The sequence below is a fragment of the Schistocerca cancellata genome, chromosome 5 (assembly GCF_023864275.1).
Source record: "Schistocerca cancellata isolate TAMUIC-IGC-003103 chromosome 5, iqSchCanc2.1, whole genome shotgun sequence".
Classification (NCBI taxonomy): Eukaryota; Metazoa; Arthropoda; class Insecta; order Orthoptera; family Acrididae; genus Schistocerca; species Schistocerca cancellata.
Genome location: NC_064630.1, coordinates 24,356,679 through 24,376,626, shown reverse-complemented (window position 1 = coordinate 24,376,626; position 19,948 = coordinate 24,356,679). Strand labels below are relative to the sequence as shown.

The 19,948-nt window shown below is 42.1% G+C and overlaps 1 pseudogene; it reads left to right on the top strand.

Annotated features, from left to right (window-relative positions):
- The first annotated feature begins 18,564 nt into the window (after nt 1-18,564).
- LOC126189197 (5S ribosomal RNA) lies at nt 18,565-18,681 on the top strand (annotated as a pseudogene).
- Nucleotides 18,682-19,948: the final 1,267 nt, after the last annotated feature.

The window sequence follows — 19,948 nt, the reverse complement described above, 5'->3', positions numbered from 1 at the left end:
GTTGAAGTCGAAACTTCAGCAACTTCGGTAAACAGTTACAATCAAATAAAAGTATATTAGACAGCCAACGGAAGGCAGGCTGTCCAGAGCCAGCGAGAGCTCAGTGTTGTAACCTACTCCGACCGAAAGGCGAGAGCCGACCACTCACAAGAGCACCCGTACAAGCTGAACACAGAACATTCCCGCCCCCACGACAGTGGCCGTGGTTAACCGTTCCAATCAGCAACTCGAAAACCGGTGGAAAATTCCACTCTATTGCCGGAGCACTACCATTCCACCAATGGAGATTCTTGGCGCCAATTTCTGCGCAGATTTGGCTACGTCACGGAGCTATGCCCTGAGCAAGCCAATCACAGTTACGATTTTGCAGAAAGAGCGGGAATTGCCCGCCACAACTGCCTGGGTACACAAGTCATTCCCACGCCTCGCTGGTAGCCCGCCAGAAAGTGTTTCTGCGAAGTAACGGAACCTCTAGCCCAGCCGCTACTTCAGGGCGTGTCTCAGCCGCTATTCTACAATGTCGGCGTCTGGAAAGCATTCACTCGACTCCCTCACACCCGTCGGCTTACCCTTTCAAGATCAGCAGTTCCCGCCTGTCACCGGACCACCCGGGTGACGAGAGATGCTGCGTGGGAAGTCTGCGTATGAAGGAATAGCAACTTTCCACCGCATGCAGTTAGAGAGGAAAATAGAAATATGAGAGGGGGCTCATGCCACCTCTCACAGTTATCTACTAGTGCACCTCTTCTTCCCTTCCCCCTCAGTCCATCTCCTACTCCCCCCTCTCTCTGCCCACCTTCTCCTTCCCCTCCTCTGCCTATCACCCTGTTATCACCTCCACCCCCGACCCTAATGGGAGGTTGGTGTTTTTTACACTCACGGTTTTGCTTTCGAGATAGTAATATGTGTACCATGTGTGGTTGAAACCGATCGCCGGGAGATGTTCAACATATGAGTACGTGAGATATATTCCACACTAATATGTCTAACAACTCCAGGAAGAATGTTAAATTTCTCTGTGGTACTCAACCGTGGGGCTCGATCTTAGCTTTCGAAACACGTTGATGAAATCATTGGCTCTCTACAGCGCTAATTGTCCCTACCTGGTTGACACGCTGAACAGGACAAGTAAGAGACTCCTTGCGGTTCATACATGTAAAAGCATTTCAGGTCGACTGAATAAATAAATAACAATAGGTCGTTTTCTAACATGTTTAGTTCACCCCTTCTCATCAACACGCACACCCCTAATTGCAGTGGGGAATCTTACTAGCACAACCTTTCGACGTAAGTTATAAGTGATGCACCTAAGAAATCTGATTGAAATTGTTCCAGGTGTGTTGTGTTTCTGCCTCATGTTGAAATACGACCCCCTCTTCATCCCCACTCCTGTGGAATTTTGGTGGTTATAAATCCCACAATACTCTCTTCCAGACTGTAAGTAACCAGTAAAATCTCGAGTCTTTAAGGAATCGAACTCCCGTGTATAAACAGATTCAATTACTTTGCAAAATTTAGTGTGTTAAATGTTTGACTTACAACCTGCAAGTGAGAAAAGTTTATAAATGGTCTGAAATGATACTTAAAGATTGCTGGAAGTCCCAAAGTGATCTCATTATAAACATTGGATAAGTATAATCTGGATAATTTGCTCTCCGTTGTAAGAAAATCATGTTTTTCAGTGTTCTCAGTGTTTATGAACTATGTGTAGTGCAATGATACAATTTTTCAGGTCCATCCAGTGGTGTATATGGATACTGTCTGAGAAATATGCTGCGAATAGAGTTAATAGTAAGGAAGTAACAAATTAAAGCATTATGCTTGTCGCGGCAGTTTTTCACGCATGTTCATTTTTTATGACGCCGTACGTTCTGTACTTGGGCCGTACAATGACATAATTTTGCAGGAACTTATCGTGTTATGTGCGGATACTGGTTACGAAATGTGTTGCGAATACAGTTAGTAGCAAAGCGGTAATAAATTAAAACGTGATGCCTGATCTGGCAGATTTTCCCCAATCTCAATGTTTTCGAAGTCATATCTCTTGCACCCGTACAATGACGTAATTTTCCACATTTAGTGGTATACGTGGATACTGTCTGTAAGATGTCTTGCGAGCAGAATTAGTAGTAAAGAATTAATAACTTGAAACGCTATTCCTGATGCGATAGTTTCATTTCGAGAACAGCAAAGATGTAGTAAGCGATGAACTTTTTGCCTTTCATCGTTTTATGGGAGGTGTCAGGCAGAAAAAGTTTCGTAAAGGTTTGAAATTATGTGTAAGATTTGTTACAAGTTCCTAATTGTTCTCAATCTCAAACACTGGATCAGTGCAATATGGGTGCTCGAGTAGTGTGTTACGCTTTCTTTTTTAACCCAGCAGTCCCAATTCTACCCCTTTCAGAGGTGGGGATTCTAACTTCCACAATGCTTGTTCCACATAGCAACTGATATGTATGCTAAAATTGGTTGAAACCGATCCTGTAGTTCAGTAGAAGATGATGAACATACATAGATACATCTTTATAAGGTACAGAGAGTAAAACATTTTAGGTAATTTTGTCATATGTGGACGTGGTTGGAGACCGTGGCTGTTATATAAATAAATTGTTGATGGTGTACAGCAACCAGCCACATATTGGTTTCAGATTACTGTATTCAAAAAGTACCGTTACCGGTTGCGAATTTTTTTTAAATTTATTACTATTATTTTTTTTTTTGTACAATTCAACATCTGACGGATTTTTAATGCTTTCATCAATACATATTATACAACAGTTTCCTATTAGTTGCCCTAGGATGAACAACAATTTACAAATTACAAAAGTTTAAGCAAAATGGTTGCGCTACATCTTTGTGTCACAATGCAACTTACGTGAAACGTCGATTTGCCGCATTTGCATAAGCAGTTTTCTTGCAATGAAGTACATTTTCAAGAACGTTTGTATTTACACAGTCAAAACGTTGCACTGCATTGTAAACCATTTTCGTTAGGTCACAAAACGAATTTTCACAGTGCGCTACATTTTTTGATTTATAGCATCCGAGAACAAATACACAGTTTGCAAAGTACATGAGTACCAAAGATGCTACAATGCTATCATACAAAGATATGGCTTTTTTTCGGGGGAAAGGAAACGTAAATTACTGTTATGTTGTATATCAATAGTGTCTTACATTAAAACTATGGCATTAAATACAGACAGAAACGATAAAATACACGGGGTTTTGTGAATTACAGCACTACAAACGTATTTTATACAACAATAGATAAACAAGTGTTGGCAAGAAGTGTGTGAATTCTTACGTACTATTTGAACATCGATGATGATAATAGGTTAGGATTTATTAGTATTTATGGTTCAAATGACTCTGAGCACTATGGGAATTAACAGCGGATGTCATCAGTCCCATAGAACTTATAACGACTTAAATCTAACTAACCTAAGGACATCACACACATCCATGCCCGATGCAGGATTCGAACCTGCGACCGTAGCGGTCGCGCGGTTCCAGACTGAAGCGCCTAGAACCGCTCGGTTACTCCAGCCGGCTATTAGTATTTAGTGCATTAAGAAATAGCGACTATTCTAGGTACATACAATGTTATAAGATTTGTTACTTATGTGTTTTGTTAATTATAGAATACAATGTATTGTTGTATTAAAGTATTTGATATACTTTGTTGTTTTTATTATTAAAATTTTAGATTTCCGACCCACGTTGAAAGTGAAGGTACGGCAAGTTATATATGTCGGGGGCAGGGGGGGGGAGGGGAGGGTGAGGGGTGGAGGAGAGCAGGGGTGGTTCAGTGGGTGTGAGTCATCTTGTGGACTTTGCTCCACGCCGAATTGAGCCCGTTATCAAGTCCAGGGACGGCGCTACAAGGTGTCCGTTAGAGATGGGGGATCCGCTCTTGAACTAATTCATAGAGTTGAATCTTTCAAAGGAGTGAACAATCAGTGATTCAGAAAAAAAGAACGGTAGCTCCAAACGTTTCCCACGGCAGAGAGAGAGAGAGAGAGAGAGAGAGAGAGAGAGGGAGCATATCAGCAGCGCCTCTGCTGGTCAGAGCACAGTGCACGCCACACAACACAGCCAGCGCCGGCCTCTGCCCTACTTCTACCTTGGCTGCCTGCATTGTGCAGTGCCCCATTGGATTTTGTGTTTCACATATGCCGTGCCGTCTCTGTGCGTCGTCTGCCGCTTGCAGTGTCTGGCGCAGCTTAACTTCGCATCGCGCTCTGTCGGCGATCGTTTCAGTCGCACGTCCTGCCCTCTGGGCAGTTGATGCGAGCAACAGGACAGAGAGCCACCTAGCGGATAACATAGGAACTACTTGCAACAACCTGCTCGCAAGGGAACGGACAATTTGTCTCGGAGTGGGTGAGTTCACCGCTCCCCCACCCTCGGAACTCGCCCGTTCAACCCTCACCCCACCGTCTCGACTCTAGCCAGAGCGTTGAGCAAAGCGACTCAGGTGTCACTCTGGTCTCTGCTGTCTCAGCTCACGCAGTAATACAGCTCGCGGCTCGACCTGCTCGGTTCAGCGCCTCTGCATCGGAGTTCGTCCCTACTGGATATTGTTCTTCGTAGTAATACCGCTATGTATATTACATTATTATGTATGTATACATCAATTGTTTTTATTTTATTTTTATTTGTTTAAACTGATTAGATTAGGTTCCTGATGACTCCTCTTACTATAGGATTTTTATTATGGACACTCGAATTTACGCTTTAATTACGAGCGAACCGATAAATGTATCGCAAAATGTGATACACCAATATTTTCCTTGTTTTATTCTGCGTAAGGCTATATGCAGCACTTTCGTTTTACAGTCAAATTTATATTTTTTTTTTCTTATTCTGGTACGGATTATGCGATTTTAGGCGACTTCGGAAGGAAACGTTCACTTTAAAAATATATGGCTTGCGATGTATTTGTATGAGGTTAATGAAATTTTAATACATTATAGCCAAATATATTGTTAATGTAAATCTCAAGTTACAACATTTTCCGATCACCCAGAAAACCACGATAGTGCAAAATAAATCAATAATCAAAAACTTTGTCATATCGTGGAAATTTCAATAAACAATACAAAATTCTTACTCATTATCTGTGTTACTTCAAAATAGGGTCAAATAAGATCAAAATACAGGTATAGTACTGGAATAAACCAAGTTTAAAGGGCAATGTGCCTTCCATTTATTTTCTATTGTAAATGAGTGGTGAGTCATGAAAAAGAGCTAATTCATTTCAGGGAGTGAACAGTTCTGATCCAATCTCTGAAAAGAACAGTTTTGCCCATCTCTAGTGTCCGTTGCGCGTGGCTATTTCCGGTCCTCTCGGACCAGCGGCGCCCCGCTGTCGATACGGACCTCGCTGGGGGCTGGCCGCCGTCTCCGGCCGGCGCGGCAGCATCTGCGGCAGAAACAGGGGCAGGCGGGCAGCGGGCAGCGGCCAGGCGCCGCAGCCGTGGCACGGGCCTTCCATAAATCAGGCGGCAGGGCCAGGGCCAGCTGCAGCAGGTGCTGCCAGCTGCCGGCGCGCACGTGCGGGGACGAGCGGCTCCGAGCCGCGCACAATGCGAGCGCACAGTGGCGACGGCGGCGGCGGCGGCAGAGCTCCACTTGACCGCCGCAACGGGGGACGGCCGGCCGCGCGCTGCACGGAGTACAGGCTCCCCGCCAAAGAGAAGCCCCGTCTCACAGCCTCGAAACGGCGTTCCGTCTCGTCACTGGTGCTTGTCTCAGGTGGTACCGAGTCACACGAAGACTCAATTGTCGGCGGCAGCTGCAGCCCGGTCTCGAACCCGTGTCTGCTGCCGGCGGCACCCGGTCGTCTCTCTGTCCAGCGAAGCTCTGTGCGTCGTGGTGATGCTGCTGATCTAGAACAGATACCTGCCTCAAAATTCATTTTATATGCCTCTGGGACACACATGCTTAATTAAAAGGCGGCGCCTAGTCACTTTACCCGCAACAAGAGACTTGGCCTGGTAGTGGTGAACGGAGCACCTGCTAATGCTCCACGATAGTCAGCTGCTGAGAGCCCTTGACGCTCTCGCAGCTACAACACCTGCTCCGTACACCACCACAGCCTACCGTAACGGTATAAACGGCCTGAAGGTGATCTCATTGAGACCGGAACCGATTACCATTGCAAATAAATATTTTATTGCGGTCAAGATTCTTTTTAATCCCTTTAAAATATTTGAAATAGATCGCTGATTATCTCCAAGAAAAATCTCCTCTGCCGGAGGGGAAGGTGTGAGACCTGGTCGCGAGTCAGGCTGGATAGCTCAGCTGGTCAGAGAACTGCCCACTTAAGGTCCCAGGTTCGCGTCCCCGTCCAACACACAGTTTTAATCTGCTATAAAGTTTCAGACTGCACATACTCCACTGTAGACTGAAAGATTTATTCTAGTTCCTTCCATACTCATTAATGGTTTGGTTCAAATGGCTCTGAGCACTATGGGACTTAACAGCTGTGGTCATCAGTCCCCTAGAACTTAGAACTACATAAACCTAACTAACCTAAGGACATCACACACATCCATGCCCGAGGCAGGATTCGAACCTGCGACAGTAGCAGTCGCACGGTTCCGGACTGCGCGCCTAGAACCGCGAGACCACCGCGGCCGGCATTAATGGTTTCTAGTTACCCTGTCACAATTAAAAGTAAAAGATCTGGCATAACCTTGAGTGGGCATCTAAACGCAGAAGAGCAAATTGTCACAGTTTGCACCAACTATATCATTTCATGCAACTCTAAAATTATGAAACAGGAACTAGTCTTTAGTACTATCAAACGTTTGTTACTGAAATAGTGAAAACTCAACTGAGCTAGCCATAAGGGCTTGCTTAAGTAATCATGTCAATCTTTCTATACTCACTTAGGACGGATGTGACTGAATATGAGACGAGATTTGTTTCAGCGGACTCTTAATATCCGTTGAAATTAATCTGCATTAGCTACCATTCGATCTCTGAAAGAAAAACCCGCGAGCCCTACCGACCTATCACCACAATAAACAGCTTTGCTTGTCAGGCAACATTCTATTAATAATTTGGCCATTGCGCATAATAGTGATAGCATCACATGGAAACAACAGTGAAGTGTACTTCCGATTATACGTCTTAAATAAGGGTCGCCTAAGCATGGGAGAAGTTGTAGGAAATACGGTTCATAAATACAATGATATTTCACAAATTATTAAACTCTTATTCAAATTTAAAAGTCACATGGGATCTTACTCTAATTTGACTCTTGAAAGCTACAACACAGAAGCACTCCGTCTTCAGGCCACAAGTGGCCCATCGGGACCATCCGACCGCCGTGTCATCCTCAGGTGGGGATGCAGATTGGATGGGCGTGTGGTCAGCACACCGTTATCCCGGTCGTTACGATGGTTTTCTTTGACCGGAGCCGCTACTATTCGGTCGAGTACCTCCTCAATTTACATCACGAGGCTGAGTGCACCCCGAAAAAATGGCAACAGCGCATGACGGACCGGATGGTCACCCATCCAAGCGCCCGACACGCCCGACAGCGCTTAACTTCGGTGATCTGTTAGCAACCGGTGTATCCACTGCGGCAAGGCCGTTGCCTCAAAAACACAGGAAGCTAACGTGAAATACTGAGGTCACTTATGTGGGACTTTGATTCAGATCATCAAGAAGACTGAAAGACGAACAAAGTCACTGAGCTCGGCAGGAATAAGCATGGATGTCGGCCGCCCCCTTGCCGAAGGAACCGTGTTGCTTGGCACAGAACCGAGAGAGAGGAGGTGTTTGAGTACTGGGCTCGCCATGGCCGAAGCAAGCTCTGATCCTCCTCAGATCACACAGACGTAGTTTTTACGTACGCTAGTCTCTCTCAGTCGACTGAGGCATGTTCTGGAATGCTCCCTTAACAACAACAAAAACAACAACAAACAGGAAAAAATTTTAAATTAATGATTGCAACGTGTTGTTAATACGACAAAGAGTCTATATGTCAATGTAAAAATAGTTACAAATTCACGTTCCAAAATATCGGATTAAAGTTAAATAAATCATGGTGTTCGATAAGGATGTAATCTATCTCCCATTTTAATTTACGTGGTGACGACCAAGTTTAGACGTGCAAACACGAGATACAGTTCGGAATTAAAAAAAGGATTTACCATACCATTAAATACTATGTTATATACTGATGACCAGATACGTGTACAGGAAACAGAAGATCGTTATCGAAGAGCAATATGTAAATTGAGTCAAAACGGATTATACTGCAATTTAACTATACCTGCAAATAAGGCAAAATACTGGCTTTTAAAGGAAAGAATCCAGTCACACCGAAAATAATATTAAATGAGAAAATGTTAGAATAAGTATCCCACTTCAGCAGTATGTTGTTGTTGTGGTCTTCAGTCCAGAGACTGGTTTGATGCAGCTGTCCATGCTACTCTATCCTGTGCAAGCTTCTCCATCTCTCATTACCTAGTGCAACCTACATCCTTCTGAATCTGTTTAGTGTATTCATCTCTTGGTCTCCCTATACGATTTTTACCCTTCACGCTGCCCACCAATACTAAATTGGTGATCCCTTGATGCCTCAGAACATGTCCTGCCAACCGATCCCTTCTTCTAGTCAATTTGAGCCACAAATTTTGAAAGGACTCTGTTGGATTCCTTTCATGTTAATTTCTTAAATCTGTTGTCATTTACGGCATAAATTCCTCTTCTAAATTTACTGTGGTGTTTCTGACTATCTGGGAGGAGATTGAGCAGTGAAACGTGTTACTTTTATACACAAGCAAGAACGATCTGTCACACTACTACACTTTAAAACACAGTTTTATGTAATTCATGTCACACAGTCTCATACGGAACCTACATCCGCTTTCTTTTATATACTGTATATGATAAGATACTGTCATCCCCCTTCCCTTCTGTGTGAGAGGATGAATGAGCAAATGTATTTCTAGTTGCATGCTTGATGGTAGCAGACAAGCATGTCTGCAAGAAATTTTTTAATCTCTTTAACGGCCCATATCGGATAAGGAAGATTCCCCACGAAAACGCCATTGAAGTTGAAACTCTTCGATCGAAGAAATCAAAAGGGCTACACCATGTGTCAAACGTAAAACCATACATTGAGTAGAAAGGACAATGAGGAGTAGAGAGGACGGTGAAGAGAAACAATTGATTAGTTTACATTTGTGATAAATACATTTTGAATAATATGTTGGTAAAAATAATGGTAAAGATGTTTCTACAAAATTGATTGAAGTGATGTTTTTAGTTTTTTTTTTCTTTCCTTGTTCAATTAGGATTTAGGTTGGTTCAAATGTGAAGATAAAAGGTTTCTTTGTGAACGAGTGAAATGCTGTTTATGGTTTTTTTGTGTAAATTGAAAAGAGTCGCTCCTGAGAGAAGCGAGATCTGTATTGAATTAATGCAAAACTCAGGGGAATATCCGATCTGTGGGTATTATGGGTCTGGCAAACCCAGGTCCCCAGCTGTTAGTAGCCTTGTTTCCGATTTTCTGCTTTCAGTGCTACTATCTATCTATAACTATTCTATATCTGTCAGTATAAATGAGGATCTCTTACTATAGTATGCGTGCTGTATGAATATTTTTAAGATAGGAGAACTCTGAGAAAGGAATGAGTAATTTTGGAATCTTGAAAACAGGATGCGATAATACGATTGTTTAACCAATGGCTTCCCAATATACGCTAATATGTTAATATTGATGATATATGTTTTTTTTTTTTTTTTTTTTGTTCTTCATAGCTGAGTACGTAAAGTGCTGTCTGTGGATTTCGTAAGTAGATTGATTCCCTTCAAGGTGAAAGAAGAGTTGTGGTTTGTGTAATTTACGTGGCCCTGAAATAATATTATGGCAGTCAAATGACGAGCAGTTTTCCAGCAAATGGAGAATGGAACGGAAATATGGATCCTTTTTGTAGTCTTGACTGATGTTAAGCCAGAGCCTGAAAAATTATTCTGCTTTAATACTTGTCCTAGAAAAGTGACGTGTATGTGTTTTGCTGATGCTGTGAGCATTACAGCTTACTGTTTACGCTGGTGCGGGATGCACTCCAGCCTATATGAGTTGAACTGAAGAAATGTCCCTCTTGAAGGTAGAGGAAGATTAAATAATTTTGATTATGGGACCGAAGGAAAGCTTGGTTTAATGTAATAAGGATGAAGCAAAACATTTGTCATTTAAACTACAGGAGGATTCGGATCTTTTGTGTCTGTTGTAAGTTCAATATGTTAAGATGAAACTGTTTAACAGAAAAGAGAAGATCACAATTTGGCCATTCATGAGAAATGAATCCAGAATAACCACCACAGGCGAAATAACTGTTTTGGAAGCAAAAGGTAACTTCAAGAAGGAACAAAATTGGAGCAAAATGGATAAGAAAATGTAATATAACCTGTAGGATGAAAATATTTTTACCCATCTCAGAGTCATCTGTGTGATTAATTCTTGTGATAACGTAATTTTAGATGAAATTGTCTTACTGTTTTGTGTATAAACATACGAGTATGATGAATGTATAATTGCGAGTCTCTTATCAGGTGTGTCAACTGGTATAAATGTTTTGGCGTGCAAATAACCATTGTTCTTTTTACTATGTATATTTAAGGAAAGTTTCTCCATATTTATCATGTGACAAGACATATGGCGCGAGCGTCAAGAAGAGGACGAATTAGAACAATGTTGTAGTGGTATAAACACTGTGTTGAAGTAGCATTGAAGTAGCATTGAAGTAGCTTGTTGGATTAACTAGTAGTGGATTGAAGTAGAATTTTGAGTAATACATGTTTATGGGTAGTTAGTTTGTAGTATAGACAACAGGTGGGCATGTGTGTGTGTGTAAATAACATGTGAACCCTATGCTGCCCTGACCTATACTTGCACAAGGCATAATCCTATTCATTTTAGTGAACTAATAAGTAGCATTTGATTTATTAAAACGCAAGTGAACCACATTAGTGATGTCGATTTAGATATTATATTGTCAGTTCATTTAATTTATATTTTTATACTGTCAAGTCATTTCACTTTAATTTTTTATATTGTCAAGTCATTTAACTTTTATTTTTATATTGTCGATTCATCTAACTTTTTTATTAAAAAAATTAAGTTTCACTTTTGTTCTTAAAAATTTGGAAAGATAATACTAAGTGGTATTATGTATGACATTTTGTAATCACATAACTATGATGAACAATTTCTGTGAATACAGTTGAGAACGTGAAAGCGAACCGGCTAAACTCTTACGAGACAGCGGGAGCAGCGAGGAGGAGGGCTAGTTGTAAACAGGCAGGTTTCCCAGCAGGACACACTGTCAACCGGGCCACTTCGGGAGCGCGGTCGACAACAAAAGAAGGGTAAATGGCAAACACTTTCCCTTGCACCCGGAGCTAATGGCTGGCCGCACCAGTGCGACCCTTCGTGGAGGCGATGACCTGAGATGACCAAGCGCTCCACCGCGCGGAAGTCCATCTGCTGGCAATGCACCACACGCACGCGACCGTGACGAGACGGCCGCGGTGAAACGACAGAAGACAGGGGATAAAGGGGTTTGGTGGAGCCTTTTGACAGGTACTGTCCAGAGAAACTTGCAGGCGTCAACGACAACTATCAACATTTCTTGGCGGAAGCCCACGGTCAAGCGACAGTAAATCATGGTTCAGTGTTCTCTGGTTGCTAAGGGTGGCACAAAGAAGAGCCACTAAGTGTCATCCTTGCCCAGGAATATCAAACCGGCGAGCCAATTGAGGATAGCTCAAGAATTTAACAACACGAGGGGCGTCGAGCCTTTTGAGACGTACTGTCCAGAGAAATTGGCAGACTTCAACGACGCCTATCAACATTTCCTGACGGATGCCCACTGTCAAGCGACAGTAAATCATGGGTCGATGTTCTCTGGTAGTTAAGGGTGGCACAAAGAAGAGCCATTAAGTGTCATCATTGCCCAGGAATATCAACCTGGCGTGTGAAACGAGGATACCGCACGAATTTGACAACACAAACATGGAACCAAATCGAGATGTACGTGACACGGACCACCAAGAGGAACTTCATGAGAGGGCAGAGGCAGTGGAATTGCATGCAACAGCTGTGAACAGTGATTATACAGTTCTTAGTCCAATGCATATACGTTTGTTCTTTCAGAGAAACTTTGATCGTGTATTTTGCAGGGATTCGATTTATTGGTGTTTTTTTTATTAGACTGAATCTTGTATTTTGCAGGTGTTTTATTTATTGGTGTTTTGTTTTAGACGTTGACTACTGTACTTTCAGAGGTGTTTTATTTCTCAATGTTTGTTTTTGTGTGTTGTATTAGATTTGTGATATTTTGTTTCGTAAATTCATTCCTGTGGCATTGCTTCATTTATCAGTCAGATAGTTATTCATTCTCATTGGACTGTGATCGATTAGCCTTTGCATATTTATAGTGAGGAACGCCTTAAGCGTAACAATCACATAATTAATTGTAGTTTCAGCATAATGACACAGTGATCATTGTTACTAACTAACTGAAAGATAGTAGAGTGATTAAATTAGTGCCACAAAGTTATTTTAATTCTACAAATTATTAGTTTTATAAGATATAGAATTTTTTTGCGATAACCACTTTGTAAAACATGTTTTTTCTCTTATCTTTTGTTTGCTTTTGCGGATTGTGCATTTAATGTTCTGCTTTATAATACTGATGTTATTTTCATTTTTTTTTTAAACTGCTGTGGCACCTTTGCTATTTTCATAAATTTTACTTGTTAATAAACAGTCATAAATTTTCCTGTGATCAGTTGGCTCTTGCAATGAGTAAATACTGGTGAACTCCACAAGGGTAACAACCAGAAATTGTTTTCATATTAATGACACAGGAACCATTGTTTTTACTTGCTGACCGATTTAGGTTTACACTATCTTTTAAAAAGGTGTCACAGATTTTTTTTTTCTCTTTTAAATTGGTAGATTCTAAAGATGTGTTGAAATTATTGTGTTTTAGCAAGTAGCTGGTGACCTTTTGCCTTTTCTTTACATTTTTGGTTTAAGTTGTGTGTGGGAAGCCTGCTTGGGAATTTCCTAGCATGGCCAGAAAATTCCCTGCACTGTCTTTTCCCGGAGCGTTGGGGTCATGAAAGGTCTCTGCTGGATTCCTTTCATGTTAATTTCTTAAATCTGTTGTCATTTACGGTATAAATTCCTCTTCTAAATTTACTGTGGTGTTTCTGACTATCTGGGAGGAGACTGAGCAGCAAAACGTGTTACTTTTACACATAAACAAGAACGATCTGTCACACTACTACACTTTAAAACACAGCTTATATGTAATTCATGTCACACAGTCTCATATGGAGCCTACATCCGCTTTCTTTTATATAATGTATATCATAAGATACTGTCATCCCCCTTCCCTTCTGTGTGAGAGGATGAATGACCAAATGTATTTCTAGTTGCATGCTTGATGGTAGCAGACAAGCCCGTCTGCTAGAGAACAGTAGGACCAACATCGGAACAGGTAGCTACGCTTTCTAAAAGCAGAGAGGTTTCTATTCTTAGTATGGTCCTGTCCGTCCCTTGTCATGTTGGTATAGGAAGCTGCCTCTCTGGTCACTTCGTTTGTATTTGTGAGGTACCCCTCAGCAGGGACCCGAGGCAGTCTGTCCGCGGCGAGCGTCTGAAGTGGTAAGATCTCCGGCTAAGCGCATGTCTCCTAAGTCCGTAGGACAATGGATTTCTTATGTTCAGCGTAACTGAAAATTTAATCACCTTTATTTCAGGTTTAGCTCTAAAATATCTAATGTTATCTTAAATTGCAACGCAGTGTAATTCGAGTGTAAAGTTCAGAATATCTTCCGGTAGTTGCTTTGTCACTACTTTGTGAGTAAAGTAGAACCACGTGTTGATCAGTAACTCCAACTAAGATCATCAATCTTAAATACGAATGTGCGTGAGATTATAACGTCTTGTCTTGACAATATTTTTCAATATAGCAACTTTTCTTTATGTTCAACCCACGTGGGTGTACTTTGTGAGACCAGTACCACGTGCTTATACAATTGTTTGACCCATAAGGTTAATAGTAAGGCGATAGTAACCAGTTTGGGATTTTTCTTTTGTAAATTGCGTTTCGATGTAATTTATTTTAATTATGAAAATTATTGTGGAGTTACACTCTTTGTGTAAACCAAGTTGACCTCGTGAAGCATGTGGTGTAAGCATCAAAGTAGCCCTCAGCTATTCTTTTCGGAAAGATTTCACAGAGAGTTAGTACGAATTTAGTATACCAGTGTGTGGTAATTTCATGATGGACAGGATTGCGCCACGAACATAACTTCTTTGGTTGAAAATTGAATCGATTGGTTGTGGTTAATTTCCTCTTGGATATGTTTCAACGTTCTTCGTGTGTTATTTTATGAATGCAGTGTTGTATGTAGTCTCCCAATCTTGGCTCCCTATTTGATGTGTTCCATAAGATTACAAACTCACATTTTCACAATCCTAAATAAGGCACCAGTTTAGTTATGAATCAAGTTTGATATGCTGCAATTGTAACGGAATAATGATCATTGTTAAAATAAATGTCCAAATATAAACTCATTTATTTGTTTTTATTTAAATTGTCCTTTATATATATATATATATATCACCGGTTATCGTAAGATGAGTACTACGAGGTGCATTCAAGTTCTAAGGCCTCCGACTTTTTTTCTAATTAACTACTCACCCGAAATCGATGAAACTGGCGTTACTTCTCGACGTAATCGCCCTGCAGACGTACACATTTTTCACAACGCTGACGCCATGATTCCATGGCAGCGGCGAAGGCTTCTTTAGGAGTCTGTTTTGACCACTGGAAAATCGCTGAGGCAATAGCAGCACGGCTGGTGAATGTGCGGCCACGGAGAGTGTCTTTCATTGTTGGAAAAAGCCAAAAGTCACTAGGAGCCAGCTCAGGTGAGTAGGGAGCATGAGGAATCACTTCAAAGTTGTTATCACGAAGAAACTGTTGCGTAACGTTAGCTCGATGTGCGGGTGCGTTATCTTGGTGAAACAGCACACGCGCAGCCCTTCCTGGACGTTTTTGTTGCAGTGCAGGAAGGAATTTGTTCTTCAAAACATTTTCGTATGATGCACCTGTCACCGTAGTGCCCTTTGGAATGCAATGGGTAAGGATTACGCCCTCGCTGTCCCAGAACATGGACACCATCATTTTTTCAGCACTGGCGGTTACGCGAAATTTTTTTGGCGGTGAATCTCTGTGCTTCCATTGAGCTAACTGGCGCTTTGTTTCTGGATTGAAAAATGGCATCCACGTCTCATCCATTGTCACAACCGACGAAAAGAAAGTCCCATTCATGCTGTCATTGCGCGTCAACATTCCTTGGCAACATGCGACACGGGCAGCCATGTGGTCGACCGTCAGCATTCGTGGCACCCACCTGGATGACACTTTTCGCATTTTCAGGTCGTCATGCAGGATTGTGTGCACAGAACCCACAGAAATGCCAACTCTGGAGATCTTCTGTTCAACAGTCATTCGGCGATCCCCCAAAACAATTCTCTCCACTTTCTCGATCATGTCGTCAGACCGGCTTGTGCGAGCCCGAGGTTGTTTCGGTTTGTTGTCACACGATGTTCTGCCTTCATTAAACAGTCGCACCCACGAACACACTTTCAACACATCCATAACTCCATCACCACATGTCTCCTTCAACTGTCGATGAATTTCAATTGGTTTCACACCACACAAATTCAGAAAACGAATGATTGCACACTGTTCAAGTAAGGAAAACATCGCCATTTTAAGTATTTAAAACAGTTCTCATTCTCGCCGCTGCCAGTAAAATTCCATCTGCCGTACGGTGCTGCCATTTCTGGGACATATTGACAATGAATGCTGCCTCATTTTAAAACAATGCGCATCTTTCGATCTCTTTCCGGTCTGGAGAAAAAAAAATCGGAGGCCTTAGAACTTGAATGCACCTCGTAAAAGATTATAATTAATGTTAGTCTGGTTGGGAATTTGGTAAGTTAGACTGGATACCTGATGAAACAGTTGCGCAGTAATGCAAGGTTATCTTCCTCAGATAGCTCACAACTTTTAACCCTTTCAGAACAAATTAATGCAACAACATTAGAATTTCTCGTCTCCCCAATTCTGTTCAATACCTCCTCATTAGTTATGTGATCTACCCATCTAATCTTCATCATTCTTCTGTAGCACCACATTTCGAAAGCTTCTATTCTCTTCTTGTCTTAACTATTTATCGTCCACGTTTCACTTCCATACATGGCTACACTCCATACAAATACTTACAGAAAGGACTTCCTGACATTTAAATCTATACCCGATGTTAACAAATTTCTCTTCTTCAGAAACGCTTTCCTTGCCATTGCCAGTCTACATTTTATATCCTCTCTACTTCGACCATCATCAGTTATTTTGCTCCCCAAATAGCAAAACTCATTTACTTCTTTAAGCGTCTCATTTCCTAATCTAATACCCTCAGCATCACACGATTTAATTCGACTACATTCCATTATCCCCGTTTTGCTTTTGTTGATGTTCATATTATATCCTCCTTTCAAGACACTGTCCACTCCGTTCACCTGCTCTTCCAGGTCCTTTGCTGTCTCTAGTCTTCTTTTCAATGTTTTTGTTGTAGTTAAAACTAATATAACTTCTTCTTCAGCTGTATAAGAAGTAATGTTAGTTTTAACTGCAACAAAAACATTGAAAAGAAGACTATTGAATATCATAGTTTCTGTGGAAAACACTGGAACCACTTTGGGAAGAAAAACAAGAAAGGAAACACAAATGAAGTTCTGTTAAATTTTGGCTATACCTACTCCGAATCATGGACAATGAAAAAGAAAAATCACATACGCAGACACTAGAAATAAAGTTCATGATATATGAAAGGGGCTGTAACAAAATAGATAAAATAAGGAATGAAACGATAATATCAGATTTAAACGTTCCTTTTATTTAATGACAAAATAGAAGAGTATAGAATGAAATGGAACAATCATGTTGATAGAAAGACAGAAGATAAATTGGCCAAAAATATAATGAATTACCGGCCGAATTAAAATCAGGCAGACCTCGTAAAAGATGGGTGGGTAACAGAGACCGGAACAGCTGACTTTAGCACCTGATCCTTGGAAGAAGAGGATCCTGATCGTGATGACCGCGTCGTGGACTGATAGTTAAATCCTGTTCCCTTTCCTTTCCTTCGTTGTAGAAAATCAGTTTACTGCGTCGCGTTAAAGGATGACATTAAATTAAAGATATTAGTGAAAGATGCCTCACTCAAATCAACTCTGCAGTTGGTTACACCGAATCTTAAGCCGGTACTATTACAAGTTCCGCCCCTCCAGTAGTACAGTCTAGTGGTACAACAGGTGGCGGGTGGGGCGCCGTTCTTCAGCAGGGACATTCGCTGTACGAGGAGAGGACTACCTAAACTCTAGACAACTAAGAGCTGGATCTCCCAGCCTACATATAACATAAGATCTTCGATTATTATTCGTGTAAAAATAACAAATCAGATATTTAAATAAGCTGACCAATGTTGATGAGATGAGCCCCAATTGGAAGCGGTTCTAGTGTTTCGTTAGCTCCTTTCTTCCCGCACGTCGATCTTTTTATCGATTTTTGATATCCTAGATCATCTGCTGCGTCTGTTTTTGTTGTGGCTGCAAACGGACGATAGATCCGCTTCGTGAAGTTGACTATCATGTCTAGTATTCGAGTGCTTTCGTTGTTTTTTCTGACTGTTAAGAACGCACCTAATGAAAGTAAGTAATGAATGAAGTAAGTAATGAAATTTTAAGAAACTAGGTGCGTGTAAAAGGAGAGCCACACACATTGCTGGTTACCAACATTGTAACGGCCTGAATGCTTGTTGTTTGTGGAAAGATCACATTATACCACCAGCGAGGCTGTACTGCTGCCTCCCTGGGTCGCAGCTAGATTTATCGTTCTGCGATATTGCTTCGGACGTTGGTCGGTGTCCCATGACTGCCATGGGAATATGGAATTCATGAGTTCTGGAGGACCGTGATCAACACCATACAGGATTAAAATTGAAACAAATGAGCCCTCAGTCACAATTATTTTTAGTCTTACTGAACAGGTTTCAACACTTCTTAGAGTGCCTTCACCAGAATGAAGACACTCTTAGAAGTGTTGAAACCTGGTCAATAAGACTGAAAATAATAGTGACCGAGGGCTCATTCGTTTCAATTTTAATTTAGAAACAGTCACTGAACCAAGCCGCCGGGTTTAAAACTTTACCATACAGGATCTCAAAGGTGTGCTGTGATTAGAACCGGGGAGGACGCAGTTAGATCGACTTTGTAGAATCTAAATCTACGTCTACAGTGATACTCCTCAAGCCACCGTACGGTGCGTGGCGGAGGATTTCCTTTACCACTATTATTTCCTTTCCTGTTCCACTCGCAAATGAGCGAGGGAAAAGCGATTATCTGTATGGCTTCGTATGAGCCCTAATTTCTCGTATCTTATCATCGTGGTGGGCAACGGCCTTGCCGCAGTGGATACACCGGTTCCCGTGCGATCACCGAAGTTAAGCGCTGTCGGGCGTGGCCGGCACTTGGATGGGTGACCATCCAGCCGCCATGCGCTGTTGCCATTTTTCGGGGTGCACTCAGCCTCGTGATGCCAATTGAGGAGCGACTCTACCGAACAGTAGCGGCTCCGGTCAAAGAAAACCATCATAACGACTGGGAGAGCGGTGTGCTGACCACACGCCCCTCCCATCCACATCCTCAACTGAGGCTGACGCGGCGGTCGGATGGTCGCGATGGGCCACTTGTGGCCTGAAGACGGAGTGTATCTTCGTGGCCATCATGCGCAGAGTATGTTGGTGATAGTACAATAGTTTGGCAATCAGCTTCAAATGCCAATTGGAAAGTTGTGGTACGTTTCTATGAGACAAAACTGGCTAAATGGTTCAAATGGCTCTGAGCACTATGGCACTTAACATCTATGGTCATAAGTCCCCTAGAACTTAGAACTACTTAAACCTAACTAACCTAAGGACATCACACAACACCCAGTCATCACGAGGCAGAGAAAATCCCTGACCCCGCCGGGAATCGAACCCGGGAACCCGGGCGCGGGAAGCGAAAACGCTACCGCGCGACCACGAGCTGCGGACTGAGACAAAACTGCTGAGGTCATCGGTCCCTAGGCTTACACACTACTTAATCAAACTAACTTACCCTCCCCTGTTCGAGAGAGGACTCGAACCTCTGCCGGGGAAAAGCCGCGAGAACCACAGCAAGGTGCCCTAAATCAAGCGTCTATCCCGCGCGGCTCAAATGCAAGTTCTCTAAATTTTCTCAATAATATTTCCCGAAAAGAACTTCTCCTTCCCTCGAGGATTACCCATTTGAATTCCTAAAGCATCCCCGCGACACTTACGTGTCGTTCGAACCTACCGGTAACAAATCTAGCTGCCGCCTCAAAGTGCTTCGATGTTTTCCTTCAATCTGACCTGGTGCGGCTCCCAAACACTCGAGCAGTACTCAAGAAGAGGGTGCACCAGCGTCTTACATGCGCTCTCCTTTACAAGTGAACAACTGTTTCCTAAAATTATCCCAATAAACCGAAGTCGACCATTCGCCTCCCCTACCACAGTTCTCACATGCTCATTCCACCTCATATCGCTTTGCAACTTTACGCCCAGGTAGCCGAACGACTTGACTGTGTCAAGTAATACTATATGCCAAAATGACTGGTTAGATTTTCCTAATCGTCCGCATCCACTTACATTTTTCCATATTTAGACCTGGCTGCCATTCATCACGCCAACTAGAACTTTTTTTTAAAGTCGTCTTGTACCTTCCTAAAGTCACTCAACTTCGACACCTTACCGTACACCACGTTATCTTCAG